At 32.2% G+C, this 17,321-nt stretch overlaps 1 long non-coding RNA gene across 17 annotated transcripts; it reads right to left on the bottom strand.

The window, feature by feature from the left end:
• Nucleotides 1-972: 972 nt before the first annotated feature.
• On the bottom strand, nucleotides 973-13,662 carry LOC130803326 (uncharacterized). 17 transcript variants are annotated; one of them, XR_009039873.1, is made up of 6 exons: nucleotides 12,371-13,662; nucleotides 12,084-12,247; nucleotides 10,879-10,951; nucleotides 6,110-10,458; nucleotides 3,927-4,381; nucleotides 3,325-3,814 (listed from the first exon to the last, which is right to left on the bottom strand). It is a non-coding gene; the product is annotated as an uncharacterized LOC130803326 (long non-coding RNA). The 17 variants fall into 17 exon arrangements; XR_009039875.1 differs by adding an exon at nucleotides 973-1,651 and having other exon boundaries at nucleotides 3,403-3,814; nucleotides 6,110-12,247; XR_009039868.1 differs by having other exon boundaries at nucleotides 3,325-3,535; nucleotides 3,675-3,814; nucleotides 6,110-12,247.
• Between the last annotated feature and the right edge of the window lie 3,659 nt (nucleotides 13,663-17,321).

Genomic DNA, 17,321 nt, shown 5'->3' with positions numbered 1-17,321 from the left:
TTTAAGTTTTGAGGGCAATACTTTTTTAAATGGAGGTGATGTGAGGCCATTGAATCATTTTACATACTTTTAATATTTTTGAATTTTAACTTTAAGTTGGAGGATGAAATTCTGTTTAAGGGGAAGTATATGTACAGTTTTTTTCCTAAACCAATTAATATCAAAATTATGAAATTTTAAAATAAAATAAAATAAAATAAAATAAAATCATTACAACTAAATTACAATTTCTAATTAAATTAGTAACGAAAAAAAATTATTTAATAAAACCCACTATATGTTTTATGTGATGATTTCCAAACTTCTTACAATTAACCTATGACTCTTTCTCTCGCATCTCTTCAAGTTTTATTCTTTGACCTATATAATTTGACGATACTATTGTGCTCTTCCCCTTTGCACCATTATCGGTTTCCATCTTCTCCTTCAAACTCTTTTTTTTACATTTAACCATCTTTAACCAACATATTTAGAAAGCAAAACGTTACTTCTAGGAATTTAATTATTCATTTCATTATAATAGTTTTGATGTTTAAAAATCATTCTACCAGAATCAGTTTGCCAATTTGATAAAACCATCTCTTGAATTGAAAAGTAAATGAAAATTCTAATCTTGGAATCATCGGTTACACATCGCCATCGTAGTAGGTTTTGAACGACCAAACCTTTTTCTTTTTTCTTTTCACTTTCGATTCTTCTCTTTGTTCTTTTCCTGATTCTTTAAAGTACATTTCCCTAATTTTTTTTTCTAACTCTTTTCTTTAGTTTACTTTAATTATATATATTATTTTTAATTTTTCTTTTAACCTTAGTGATATTCTAAATGGCATTCTTTTATGTAAACTACCAAAGCGTTGGGTTAAAATTTTTTTTATTGATTTGTTTAGTAACTAATTTTTTTATTTTAATAAATTTTTTTATTGAAGCTATGGTATGTAAAGGTAGAGATGAAGTTTCTGAGGAAGGTGATGATAGTGAAGATCTGGACTATGTTTTCTCAGATGAGCAAGATTCTGAAGGATATGAGTCACTTGAACTTGTTTTAAGTCAAGACTTGTCGATGGAGGAGGATGAAGGTGGTGTCCAATCAAATCTACAAATTGGTGTGTACCCTTTAAATGATGTAGTTTCTGATTATGAAAATAGTGATGATGAAATTGAAATACCTGTTGTAGTTCATGATAAGACTGACTTCAGGAAGTTTGAATGGTGTGTTGGAATTGTGTTTGGTAATGTTATAGAATTTAGACAAGCTGTTATTAAATATGTTGTTGCTCCAAATACAATGATATTATACATGTTGACTGTATTTGTAAGAACTTTAAATCAAATAGATGGTTGTGGTGCCATTGTTTACGGGTACTACACTTGCATTTTGTGCAAAATATACCGCTTTCTACATTTTTTCAAGGTGGACAAAGAATGCCAAAAGGATATTTGGGATACACTTTTATGGTAATCAATGTTTACCTAAGGCTTGGAACCACAAAGAATATCTACAATTACATGGTGACGAGGCATGGGGCGTAAAATTTACAACCTTGTTTTATAGTCACAAGGCAAAGAAGAAACAAGAAAAGTAGTAAAAGAGCTCTACAATACGGCAAGTGATGAAGTAAACTGATTGAGAGAGCTGAAATGGAAATTGAACCTGCAACACAAACAACATAAACAACAGCACAACACACATTATAGCAAATCTCGTTACAATTAAGACACCCAGATAGAACGGTCACAAAAGAAAGAAAGAAAGAAGAGATTGAAAGGACATTTTGAGACATCACAGAAGAAAATATCTAAATCTTTAATTCAAAAGGACTCTGCAACTAAAACAAGAAACAAACATATAATTTGATAACTATATTTTTCATGAATTGTTATAGTGTTTCTAATATACACATCGTATACTGAATGCTTTTTAAATAACACTTAAAAAATCATTCATTAAACAGTTTCTGTTTATCATTTAATAATATCAATTTTTATATTATGTATATCAGTTTCAAATCAAGATCATAACAACATCAATCTGTTTATCATTTAAACACATCACTTTTTACCTTAGGTATATCAATTTCAAATCAACAACATCATAAGAACATCAATTTAGATATTAAATGTCACAGTTTATTTGTTATTATACTTATTAGTTAACCATAACAATATTAACATTAAGTAAACAAATCAAATTATGTTGAATCTAAGGATTACATATATCAGTTGTTATCTTAAGCTACATATTATGGAATATACAATAAACAATATATCACAAATAGGTTATACATATCAGCTGAAATACATGTTATATACAATAAAACAACCCTCAAAATGTAATCTTGTACTTGTTCAAAATAAGTCATACATATAATGACGCTTAAACATATTCAACCCCAAAACATCATCAAAATAGACATAAACAACATCAAACCGCTGAAAGCTGATAAATTATTTATAGAACCAAAGACTAAAGCAAGTTAAACAAACAATTTCAAGTATCATTCATTGTTTCTTTTTTTGTAATCTTCTTCAAAGGAACCAATTTGTTCCTACTCGTCTTCTTTGTTTTATCCTCTTCATCTTCTTCTTTAACTATGTCAAACACCTGATATTTTCTTCTTCATCTTTCTTTTGTTTTTCAGCAACTTTCAACTCCCTTTCTACTATGATCAATGGAAAATTCAATTCTTTCTTTTGTTAAAAGCATTAAGAAGTTTCTTCAATACCTTTTCCTTATTCTTGTTAACATCAGATAATACTAACATGCTGCAAATCAATCCCCTGTACTTCAATTTATCCTTAGTAGTATGAAGAGGGCCAAAGTTATTATCACCGATAAAGTGCTCCATAAAATAAGTAACATAAACACCACAATCAGTAGATTTCATTTACATTCTACAGTTGTATAACAATGCTAAGATTGTAATTCTATGCTTCTTCAATACATGGATGCTCAAAGGCATCAAAAAAATCCGAAAAAACATCCCACAACAAACTTATGTAGCATTACAATCTCTTTAAAATCCTTCCTCCTCCTTATATTGTCTAGATAGTGAATAGTCTTGCGTTGAGTATCAATAACAACTAGCACATGATGTTGTTATTCAAAAAAAGCCATAAGAACGAAAACTATAATATAAAAAACAATGTCAGAAAGTATAACGCTTATGCAAGTCTACACATCAGTAATAAATTTAAATCGTTCAATTCAAAAAAGAAGTGAAAAAAGAACAATGCAATTATTCTTTAATGTACATCAATTATCAAGTTATATCTATCATTTTTACTAAAAGAATGTAATATACTAAAAAAACAAAAAAAAAAGGATGGTGAATTATTAACAATATCAATTATACTCTTATATGTCTATCAATTACACAATTATATCAATCAAATGTGTCTTACTATGTTTGTCTTCTTGATTTCAGAATTGGCCCTAATCAAATTAGCATCATTTTTTCCAAGCATCAAAAACCTCGACCTTTAAGCCATTTGCTTTCACATCATTCTTCTCGGCCAATAACATTCCTAAAGCACGCTGTTAAATGAAACCAATGACCAACTAACTACTATGTACAATAAATATAATACAAGCTGGTAATAACAAAAGGATAAAACACTTGCACAATGTTATATGTGAATAAAAATGTTTTCAATTCTTTGTCAGGCAAAAACACCTCTTGATTCCTTTCAATCATATTCAAGTACACCGCCCAACAATCAAACACAATGGAAGAAATCTTTTCATTATCCTTCAAAGTGAAAGCTTCATCACGTGATAAAAGAATAATAATCTTGACAAGCAAATATATCTTCACTGCTAGCAAAAAACAAAAAAAAAAAAAAAAAAAAAAAAAAAAAAAAAAAAACAAATGAACATAAGAAAATGAGAAACAACACAAAAATAAATTAGAGAATAAAGAACTCACAACTTATCCATTGTTTCCTTTAGAAAATAGAAATCTAGCACCTCCTTCTCCAAAGAATGCAAGTCTTTGTATATTTCTTTGTTTGTGATCATGAACTGGGACACATACGGGACCTCAACACCGAATGACCCTAAGTTAATAGAACAACATTCCTTCAAAGCCGAGGGAATGTTTGCTATATCAAGTTTTGCTTGTGTTTGAATAGGTGTAGACTGCTTAGCTGCATCAATATTTGCAGTTTTATTGCATTTGTTTTTTTGATTAACAGTGCCACCAATACAACAATCGAAGACAACCAATCATTATCTTGAAATATTTGTTGAATAAAAAGCACAACACCCTCCTCTTTAACAGTCTTTTTAGTAGCTTCGCCAACCTTTCCATATACATGTGGACAACAACATCAATGTCTCTCTTCAATACTCCCTCCGTTCCTTTTTGTTTGTCCACTTTACCTTTTACACGCATTTTTTAGCAAATTTTAAGTCTTAATATCTCTAAGTGCGCATCATAAAAATTATAAAAATTATACATTAAAAAACATTACTTCAAAACAAATCTAACAAGATCTCACATATGAATATATTTTATCTTCAATATATACTTTAAAAATCTAATTTAAATTTCTCTTTTTTAAGTGGACAAACTTAAAGTGGACAAATAAAAAGAAACGGAGGGAGTAACAAACAAGCCTTTTGAACTGACTGTTAAAATAAAACAAATACAACAATGTTTAAGATCTCCACAATAATGATAATTATTATCTAATATGAAACAATTAATATCTTAAGTCATTCAATTTAGGAAAGTAAAGTGAACTCAATAAATAACAACTACATAAAATTTTAAAAATAAAACCATCAGTTATGCATTAAACTTCAACAATTAACAACTTAACAAAGTCATTTGTAAAAATTGGAACCCGTTTGAATTCATGTCCATTTCAATTTCTATTTTAAACCGAGCAGTTGCAATCTTAAAGTGATCAAAAGCAAAAAAAATATTATAAAGTTAAATATCCACATCTTCTGCCAATATCTTGATATCAACATCTTTCTTGCAACCTTCTGAAATTTTAAGTTTCAGAAAATCATCCCTATCTACATTCATACAACCCTCACCCTCATCTCCACGACCATCTTTACCAACAATTTCATAATCACCTTCACCAGCAACACTGTAGAATTTTTCCTCATGAACAAAATCTGTCTGAACATCACAAATTGCGAACCCTTCAAATTGAAGCATACCATTCCCAAACCTAGCCTCCCGTTCCTCATTAAACTTAATCTTTAGCAATTAATCAGAAATATTACTAACAAGTGGTAGTGTCTTAGGCAACATTTTCCCCTTAAACTCTAATCGATAATAGTATGCCACAAGAAGTACTATAGGACAACCATTCACAATGTTATGCGTTTGTAACAACCCGACTTACTGTTGACTGGGTAAACAGGGTCATCACTAGGTTCGTTTTCCAAGAAACTGAAATCACACTTCCAAAACTCAAGCAAAGGAATCACAAGCTCTTCAACGTAACTAACTCAGCTAAATCCCAAAACCAACATCTAACTAATACACAAGATAATCATACAATTCTCTACAAGTCCGATATAACCAGCACAGCCAAAACAAATATACATTTATCCAAAATCCTAATACAAATCTACAAATTCCTACGTGCTCAACTCAATATACATCCTTGGAATGCTATTCAACACCGCTAACCCATCGTTCCCGACCGGTTCCGATCTGTAATCAGACTAAAAGATGGAAACAACAGAGGATCAGATTAAACTGAGTGAGAAACAACAATCCAAAACAATTAAACACAGCAATTCAAAACAATGGTTTAAAAGCAACATCAGTTTCCTAGATCTATGTGCGTACAGGGAGTCTAGTTTGAGAGGTGCCCCATAGCTCTAAGGCTATGTCGTTCTCGGGTGAAGCTAGTCAATATCTCAATGACAATTCGCTTCAAAAATAGGGAGCAGGGAACAGTGTTCCTCAACTCCGTCAATGACCAGCTCGGAAGCCCGATCCATTGACCATATCATAATATCAGCATAAGCATTCACAACAACATTTGTCTCAACAATATCCAATTCAAAAGAGCTTTAGTAAAAAGTTTATTTTCAAGAAAGTAGTCTGGCCAGACCCTTTAAGGGACTGTTACTACTCACCAAAAAGAACGCTTCAAGAGGCCAAGTCTGCTACCCCGCGATTATTAGAAAGGCTCTTCGATAATGTCGCTTCCTGAAGCATAACAAATACAGCATCACAACAACACATAAGATACTACAGCTAGGTTCATATAGTTCATTACTATTCATCCTAAGAACGCATAGCTTCACCAACTATTCTAATATTTCCAATTACAAAGATTACGCAAATTCTAACTCCAAATCCCAAATTCTTGTTTAAGACTAGCTATATTCTTATAAAGATCATACATCTCCACAATTTCCTTTGTACTTCAATTCAACCACTTCCATACTCATCTTAAACTCAACCAAGACACTAAACCAAAATTAACAAACTACCCAAGAGAAAGATTCAGCTAGTTTACTTAAGAATACAGAACTAACCAAACTATATCATTCAGATAATCTACTACCAAAATCATAATCCACACCTAAATTCTCATCATCACAAAACTAACTAATACACACTTCCCATAAATTTCCAATTCAACACCAATATAAACTCAATGTTAGAAATCCTCAAAGAATCACATAATACTTTCAAGAATATCAAATTATTCGATACTTACCCATAACTCTTGGTTTAGCATTTCTAAACATCATATAATAGTTAAACATGATCTTTAATTCACCATTTACATCTTATTAAACTGGAAATAAACATTCTAGCCCACAATCGCTATTGCTCATAAAGAATTTAATAATCCATCTAAAATATTAAATCATCTAACAATTAGCTCTTGACGAGTATCCACAATAAAAATGGTTAATCTCAACTTCACCTAAATCTATCAATCAACATAATACCCATAACAAGTTCTCAAATCAACAAACATCTAATATATCATCTAAGAGCATCACTTTACTCAATTACTTGTCATCATCATTGTCAAAACCTCCATAAACAGCTAACATTTACGTGAGAAGTTCATTAACCCAACCAAAATCAGGAAATCCTTATCATCATCATTATTTGCCATAAATTCCTAATTCCTAACAATAATTATCCAATATCTCATAACCAGCTAATACTCCCAATCAACATAACTCATCCAATTAATTATATAAATTTCAAGATTCACTAAAATTTAGGGTTTAACACATGATTAATAAATTATTCAATGGAAAGCTTATGAATAAAAGAATACTCATCAAGAAAACAGAGAAGGCTCAAGAGAACTACCTTCTGTTCCAGCTACCAAAAAAAACGAGATGGAAATTGGATTCAATGCTTGATTCTTGATTTGAATTTGATGTTTAATCCACAAGATTGAAGCTGCCTTCCCCCCCCTAAACCGGCAGAATTCAAAGACAAGGGGAAGGATTTCGATTGCTACTTCTTGTGGTTCAAATTTCAGAAATGAGCAACAAGGATAATCAATTAGCCATTATTTACGCAAAATAATCAAGAATGTAAAAATTTAGATAATTACTTAGAAATCACAAAGGGAAGAAAACTCACTGATTTCACGCAGCCTTTCGAAATTCAGAGCAAGAAGAAGAAGATTGAGAAATACACGTGGTCTCTTGTGAACTCGGATGTATAAGGTGATTGAAGCTTGTTTTTTCCCTAAATTTCGAAGCCAAAAGAACCGTTCTCCACCCTAATTTCAAATGAAAATCGAATGGAAGAAGAGGTGGAATTCACTTGAAAATGGCGTGTTGAGATGATACCTTGATTATACGAAAGAAGAAGAAGGAAAAGAGAAGGATTTAGAGATAAGGGAAGGTCGGTTTACATGAGAAAGAAGGAGAAGGAATGAGAAGGAAGAAGAAGGAGAATGACGGTGAAGGTGACGAGAAATTAATGGGAATTGGGAAAATGGGTTTCTAATTTTTGGGTATTAGTTTTAGTTTTTTTTTTCTTTTTTTTATATGTCATCATCATCATTATTATTATTATTATAATTATTATAATTATTATTATTATTATTATTATTATTATTATTATTATTATTATTATTATTACTACCTACTTAACTCACTTGATTCATGGTAATTTTCTAATTAGTTTAAAACCCAAAATGATTTTATTTATTTTAAATTTCCGAATGTCACATTCTACCCAACTTAAGGAAAAATTCGTCTTCGAAGTTGAACAAAGCATATACTCAAATATCCAGCTAACATACATATCGTAAATCTATGTTGATCAAGTTCTCATACTTGTGCCCTATAAGAATCTACATTTAGCGACTAACCATGTTAACCATCCAGACTTACTAAAACTATTCTGAATCCAAAAATCCTACCCTTCTTAGAATAAAGTTCGTCCTCGAACTTAACTCACAAAGTCTAAGGAGATGCAATAGCTATAAAGCGATAAACATAGAAATGCCTAAGCAAACAACCAGGGATAATCGCGTCTCATGGCATCTACTGCCTCCCACGTGGCTTCTTCGGTAACGTGATTAGACCATAGCACCTTCACAAGCGCTATACTACCTCAACGTGTATCACGCGCCTTCCTATCTAGGATCTGAACGGGGGTCTCCTCGTACTGCAAGGTATTATCCAGGGTCAACTGTTCGGCCAAAGAACCTGTGAGTCATCTCTGATGTATTGTCTCAGCTGGGATACGCAAAACACGTCATGCACTCGGTCAAAAGATGTTGGTAACGCAAGACGATAAACTACCTCACCTAGGTTGATATCATGCACCACTTTCCAATCAAAACCTAATAAATTCATAAGTAACTTGTCCCGTATAGAAGCCAAAGTATAGTTTATTATAAACTCAATTAAACATTTATTTGCATTCTTCATCCAAATATTCTCAATTGAATTATCGACTAAGTAACTAGACCATAATCCTTATAAGCTTTAACTCAAACATAAATTTGTATCATAACTGCTAAGCACAACTTTTCAATAATAACAACTCAAGTATTGACTATTTTCACATATACCCACTAAGATCATCTATGAGGTGTTTACAATTTACCAACTACTGTCTCAATCAAATAACCTATAATCTTTATAACCCAACTTCTTAAACTTTAAATGCCATCTTTAGAACGTATGAACCATACTATTTTGATAACTTAAGTCTATGACTCAAGATCCTTTATAACAACTTTTGTTGAAAACCTACTTCTATTCTTGATGTTGATACAACCTTTTTGTACTTTAACAAAACCTCAAGTTTTCCAGTGACCTTCCATCCTTAAGCTATATTTGCACTTCTAACCAACAAAAGAAACTTGGTACATTCTTAATGATAATCACACAATGTTCTAATAACTCTACTAAATCTATAGGCTCCAATATTCAAATAGATTACAACGTATGACAAGATCCAATAACACTAAAAGTTGATCAAAATATGAACACTATATGCAACTCAATCACTAGGCTTAAAAATCAATATCAATTGCTCTTAACTTAAGCTTTTCCATCAATGATGTGCAATACTTTGTCTTTACTAATTCTCTTACTATGTCACAATCATTTTTAAAGTTCAACTCACTTACAACAAAACACTAACGATACATACTTCACAACCCGATGACCTCGCTTTTATATACCAATCTATAATCATAATCTTGGATCAACAAACAAAAGCTGATAGGAAAGGGCTAGCAACAACGTGACACGATTCGCAATCTTAGGACATACTATTCTAGCTACTAAAACGATAATCGAAAAGTAACTATGATAAGAAACAAAACATTGGCATCATCAGAAATCAAATTCTAACATTGCATCGTCGAACTGAATCTTCTTGCCGTCACGATCAATCGTTAAGAGCGTTTTCCCGTTTCACCCCGTAATCCTCACACCTCAAATCCTACATTTCTAGAAAAACATGACTAACCCAAACACCTAGGTTAATTCCACAATCATATTCACTTCTATTTCTATCTCTTATCTTAAACATCTAAATCCTCAAGTCACGTTTTTTCCTTACTCCCAAGATTGTATGCCCGCTAGATGAACTAACCCTAAGGATTAGCCACGGTCGCGGTTTGGCTCTGATACCAACTGTAACAACCCGACTTACCGTTGACTGGGTAAACAGGGTCATCACTAGGTTCGTTTTCCAAGAAACTGAAATCACACTTCCAAAACTCAAGCAAAGGAATCACAAGCTCTTCAACGTGACTAACTCAGCTAAATCCCAAAACCAACATCTAACTAATACACAAGATAATCATACAATTCTCTACAAGTCCGATATAACCAGCACAGCCAAAAGAAATATACATTTATCCAAAATCCTAATACAAATCTACAAATTCCTACGTGCTCAGCTCAATATACATCCTTGGAACGCTATTCAACACCGCTAACCCATCGTTCCCGACCGGTTCCGATCTGTAATCAGACTAAAAGATGGAAACAACAGAGGATCAGATTAAACTGAGTGAGAAGCAACAATCGAAAACAATTAAACACAGCAGTTCAAAACAATGGTTTAAAAGCAACATCAGTTTCCTAGATCTATGTGCGCACAGGGAGTCTAGTTTGAGAGGTGCCCCATAGCTCTAAGGCTATGTCGCTCTCGGGTGAAGCTAGTCAATATCTCAATGACAATTCGCTTCAAAAATAGGGAGCAGGGAACAGTGTTCCTCAACTCCGTCAATGACCAGCTCGGAAGCCCGATCCATTGACCATATCATAATATCAGCATAAGCATTCACAACAACATTTGTCTCAACAATATCCAATTCAAAAGAGCTTTAGTAAAAAGTTTATTTTCAAGAAAGTAGTCTGGCCAGACCCTTTAAGGGACTGTTACTACTCACCAAAAAGAACGCTTCAAGAGGCCGAGTCTGCTACCCCGCGATTATTAGAAGGGCTCTTCGATAATGTCGCTTCCTGAAGCATAATAAATACAGCATCACAACAACGCATAAGATACTACAGCTAGGTTCATATAGTTCATTACTACTCATCCTAAGAACGCATAGCTTCACCAACTATTCTAATATTTCCAATTACAAAGATTACGCAAATTCTAACTCCAAATCCCAAATTCTTGTTTAAGACTAGCTTATATTCTTATAAAGATCATACATCTCCACAATTTTCTTTGTACTTCAATTCAACCACTTCCATACTCATCTTAAACTCAACCAAGACACTAAACCAAAATTAACAAACTACCCAAGAGAAAGATTCAGCTAGTTTACCCAAGAATACAGAACTAACCAAACTATATCATTCAGATAATCTACTACCAAAATCATAATCCACACCTAAATTCTCATCATCACAAAACTAACTAATACACACTTCCCATAAATTTCCAATTCAACACCAATATAAACTCAATGTTAGAAATCCTCAAAGAATCACATAATACTTTCAAGAATATCAAATTATTTGATACTTACCCATAACTCTTGGTTTAGCATTTCTAAACATCATATAATAGTAAAACATGATCTTTAATTCACCATTTACATCTTATTAAACTGGAAGTAAACATTCTAGCCCACAATCGCTATTGCTCATAAAGAATTTAATAATCCATCTAAAATATTAAATCATCTAACAATTAGCTCTTGACGAGTATCCACAATAAAAATGGTTAATCTCAACTTCACCTAAATCTATCAATCAACATAATACCCATAACAAGTTCTCAAATCAACAAACATCTAATATATCATCTAAGAGCATCACTTTACTCAATTACTTGTCATCATCATTGTCAAAACCTCCATAAACAGCTAACATTTACGTGAGAAGTTCATTAACCCAACCAAAATCAGGAAATCCTTATCATCATCATTATTTGCCATAAATTCCTAATTCCTAACAATAATTATCCAATATCTCATAACCAGCTAATACTCCCAATCAACATAACTCATCCAATTAATTATATAAATTTCAAGATTCACTAAAATTTAGGGTTTAACACATGATTAATAAATTATTCAATGGAAAGCTTATGAATAAAAGAATACACATCAAGAAAACAGAGAAGGCTCAAGAGAACTACCTTCTGTTCCAGCTACCAAAAAAAACGAGATGGAAATCGGATTCAATGCTTGATTCTTGATTTGAATTTGATGTTTAATCCACAAGATTGAAGCTGCCTTCCCCCCCCCCCCCCCCTAAACCGGCAGAATTCAAAGACAAGGGGAAGGATTTCGATTGCTACTTCTTGTGGTTCAAATTTCAGAAATGAGCAACAAGGATAATCAATTAGCCATTATTTACGCAAAATAATCAAGAATGTAAAAATTTAGATAATTACTTAGAAATCACAAAGGGAAGAAAACTCACTGATTTCACGCAGCCTTTCGAAATTCAGAGCAAGAAGAAGATGATTGAGAAATAGACGTGGTCTCTTGTGAACTCGGATGTATAAGGTGATTGAAGCTTGTTTTTTCCCTAAATTTCGAAGCCAAAAGAACCGTTCTCCACCCTAATTTCAAATGAAAATCGAATGGAAGAAGAGGTGGAATTCACTTGAAAATGACGTGTTGAGATGATACCTTGATTATACGAAAGAAGAAGAAGGAAAAGAGAAGGATTTAGAGATAAGGGAAGGTCGGTTTACATGAGAAAGAAGGAGAAGGAATGAGAAGGAAGAAGAAGGAGAATGACGGTGAAGGTGACGAGAAATTAATGGGAATTGGGAAAATGGGTTTCTGATTTTTGGGTATTAGTTTTAGTTTTTTTTTTTCTTTTTTTTTTATATATCATCATTATTATTATTATTATTATTATTATTATTATTATTATTATTATAATTATTATTATTATTATTTTATTATTATTATTATTATTATTATTATCTACTTAACTCACTTGATTCATGGTAATTTTCTAATTAGTTTAAAACCCAAAATGATTTTATTTATTTTAAATTTTTGAATGTCACATTCTACCCAACTTAAGAAAAACTTCGTCTTCGAAGTTGAACAAAGCATATACTCAAATATCCAGCTAACATACATATCGTAAATCTATGTTGATCAAGTTCTCATACTTGTGCCATATAAGAATCTACATTTAGCGACTAACCATGTTAACCATCCAGAAGACAAGGGGAAGGATTTCGATTGCTACTTCTTGTGGTTCAAATTTTAGAAATGAGCAACAAGGATAATCAATTAGCCATTATTTACGCAAAATAATCAAGAATGTAAAAATTTAGATAATTACTTAGAAATCACAAAGGGAAGAAAACTCACTGATTTCACGCAGCCTTTCGAAATTCAGAGCAAGAAGAAGAAGATTGAGAAATACACGTGGTCTCTTGTGAACTCGGATGTATAAGGTGATTGAAGCTTGTTTTTGCCCTAAATTTCGAAGCCAAAAGAACCGTTCTCCACCCTAATTTCAAATGAAAATCGAATGGAAGAAGAGGTGGAATTCACTTGAAAATGGCGTGTTGAGATGATACCTTGATTATACGAAAGAAGAAGAAGGAAAAGAGAAGGATTTGGAGATAAGGGAAGGTCGGTTTACATGAGAAAGAAGGAGAAGGAATGAGAAGGAAGAAGAAGGAGAATGACGGTGAAGGTGACGAGAAATTAATGGGAATTGAGAAAATGGGTTTCTGATTTTTGGGTATTAGTTTTAGTTTTTTTTTCTTTTTTTTTATATATGTCATTATTATTATTATTATTATTATTATTATTATTATTATTATTATTATTATTACCTACTTAACTCACTTGATTCATGGTAATTTTCTAATTAGTTTATAGCCCAAAATGATTTTATTTATTTTAAATTTCCGAATGTCACAGCGTTGACCTAGGTTTAAGAATTCTTGAAATTGAAGAAGCAAGAATGGACAGTCTGTAATGACACCAATCAAATATTGAGATGTAATTAGGATCCTCTACAACAGGAAGTAAATAATTGTATCTAATCTTATGCTCTGCAATGGAGCTAAGATTGTGGAATCGATATAAAGAACAAACAATTGTTTAAACATATCCCCCCATGGGGATATTCCTTAAACTTATCCAAAACCTTGATTTTTTTCAATTTATCATCTTCACCAACCCCAAGAGTTTTCCTCCACTTCATCACCAACTCCTTGTCGTTAAATGACGTCCTTATTAATTTTCGAGGATTAATTGGCAAACCATATATGTCATTGCCATCAGCAAACGTGATGTAGCATGTAATATTCCTTCTCCGTCCTACCATTCGAAATACATTGAACCCAGCAAGTAGGATCAATGTTTGAAACAAGATAAGCTAGAATCCAAGGGGTATATTTTCTAATTTTTATATCCATCCCACTAAAACCAATGTCCTTTACAAAATCTATCTTAGTTGTAGATAGAACAGCTTTTGTACCATTTAGTTCCAAAAACGCTTAAACCTTATAGTTCGTTTTTATTTCTTTTTCCACCTTGAACAAAATGATCAAAAGAAAATAATGTATATGCATCAATTATCGCATAAAATGCAGCAATTCAAACAAAAAATTACCAGTAAGAATGTTGAGATTATTCATGTTCGTTTTAATCTTAATTTTATTAATTATTAAACTAAAAATATAAACTAATAAGACAATACAAATCAAAACTTGACTATTGAATAGACAACTTACATATATAAATCTATAGCATGATACGAAAAATAAAACTAAAAATATAAAGTATTGAGGTTATGCATGCCACTTTCAAACTTATGCGTGTCAACAGTCAATTATGAAACTAAATGCAAAATAAAACATGACTATTCAATACTCAACTTATATGAATCATATATTACCTTAAACGCAACAATTATGAAACAATACAAGCTTATTTGCATGATAGAACAAAATATTTACTAATATGAATATTGGAGTCATGCATGTCAATCTTAACCTTATAAGTATCAATTAAAAAGCTAAACAAATCTATTGCATGATAAAAACCTCATTTTTACGGTTTTTTTGGCCATTATTTGCTGCGGTTTTGGCCCCAAGTAATAGTGATAGCAGCAAATGGCCTATTTTAAATGTTGCGGTTTAAAACCGCAGCAAAAAAGGGCTTTATTTGCTGCGGTCAGCCCCCAAAAGCGCAGCAAATAAGTGGCCTTATTTGTTGCGGTCAGCCCCCAAAACCGCAGCAAATAATGGCACTTATTTGCTGCGGTTTTGGGGACTGACCGCAGCAAATAACTATTATTTTTTTTCTTTTTTCGTTTTATACGAATAATAATCCAATAATAATGTACAATGTAATAACAATGATTAATCCAATAATAATCCAATGACAATCACAAATAATCACCAATAATCTATTTGTAATAAAAAACTCTCGATCGTATATATAATATATTATTATGTACGTACATATATATAATAATATACATTAAAGTCTTAAAAAATCTATACTAATTACAATTTATCAAGGACAAAAATTAGCAAGATACGCGGCAATCTTGTCTTTTAATTCGTGCATCTCTCCACTTCTCAGAGGGCATGTTTCCCTCGGAATGTCGTATAAAACCTATAATAAAATATAAAATTAAAAGATTAATAAACATTAGATTTTACCAATAATAATAATTTAAGAACGTAACAAATACTTACGGCATCTATGTTTTCGACTTCAACCTCCTTCACGGATTTAAGATATCGTCCATGTATTTGAGAGTGTAGTAGCCGCAATCTACGGAATTAGAAGGTTGTCGAAAGCACTAAGAGAAAATAGATGTTAGTGCCAAAGAAGCATAAAAACGCATAAAATGGCAACTTAATACGTAATTTCTAGCATACGACTATGATTTTCAATTCTAACCACTTCAACGCAATAATATAGACCAAATAGTGTTGTGTGGCAAGATTCACGCAAAACAAACCAAATTTGAGCTACTTTATTGGCAAAAGTGCCAAAAACGCTTTAAAAAGAATAAAATCGCAACTTAACGCCTAATTTCTACCATAGGACAATGATTTTCAATTCTAACCACTTCAACACAATAATATATACCAAATAATGTTGTATGCCAAGTTTCGTGCAAATCAAACCAAGTTTGAGCTACTTTATGCGCAAAAGTGCCAAAAACGCTTAAAAATGTATAAAATTGCAACTTAACACGTAATTTCTAGCATACGACAATGATTTTCAATTCTAACCACTTCAACACAATAATATATACCAAATAGTGTTGTGTGCCAAGTTTCGTGCAAAACATACCAAGTTTATGCGCAAAAGTGCCAAAAACGGTTAAAAACCCTTAAAATCGCAACTTAACACCTAATTTCTACCATATGATAATGATTTTGAATTCTAACCACTTCAACACAATAATATATACCAAATAGTGTTGTGTGCCAAGTTTCGTGCAAAACAAACCAAGTTTGAGCTACTTTATTCGCAAAAGTGCCAAAAACGCTTAAAAACGCATAAAATCGTAACTTAACACCTAATTTCTACCATATGACAATGATTTTCATTTCTAACCACTTCAACACAATAATATATACCTAATAATGTTGTGCGCCAAGTTTCGTACAAACCTGATACAAATGTGGTTGTATCAAATGAAGATACCAAAGGAGCCCGCACAAGGCTGCATCCAGGACCTAGGCTAGCGACCAGACCACCTTGCACGACACGTGGAGACCAAACCTATGCATCCAGGACCTAGGCTAAAGTGGAAATGGAATCTTGGTACTTGGATCTAGCTATCAAGGTCCTAAAACCATTCTAATAATCCCCGTGGACTCCTAGAAGTTGAGCTGAAGGAGGGCTATTCGACAGTTTGCTAGATCAGAATTGTCTTAAGTGTTTTTTTTTTTTTTGGTTGTTTCGTGTTCTTTTCATGATCATTTGTAGTTTTTTTCTGTGTCATTAATCAAAGCTTCCGCACAACATTAATCCTTGCATAACCAAGGCCTTAATCAGCCTCGGTTTCGCATCAAAATCAAACCAAGTTTACTTTATGCGCAAAAGTGCAAAAAACCCTTAAAATCGCAACTTAACACGTAATTTCTAGCATATGACAATGATTTTCAATTCTAACCACTTCAACACAATAATATTTACCAAATAGTGTTGTGTGCTAAGTTTCGTGCAAAACAAACCAAGTTTGAGCTACTATATGCGCAAAATTGCCAAAAACGCTTAAAAACGCATAAATTCGCAACTTAATATGTAATTTCTAGCATATGACTATGATTTTCAATACTAAACCATTTCAACACAAAAATATATACCAATTAGTGTTGTGAGCCAAGTTTCGTGCAAAACAAACCAAGTTTGAGCTGCCAAAA

The sequence above is a fragment of the Amaranthus tricolor genome, chromosome 16, assembly GCF_026212465.1.
Source record: "Amaranthus tricolor cultivar Red isolate AtriRed21 chromosome 16, ASM2621246v1, whole genome shotgun sequence".
Lineage (NCBI taxonomy): Eukaryota > Viridiplantae > Streptophyta > Magnoliopsida > Caryophyllales > Amaranthaceae > Amaranthus > Amaranthus tricolor.
Note: the sequence above shows the minus strand (reverse complement) of the source record. Positions and strands in the feature narration are given on the sequence as shown.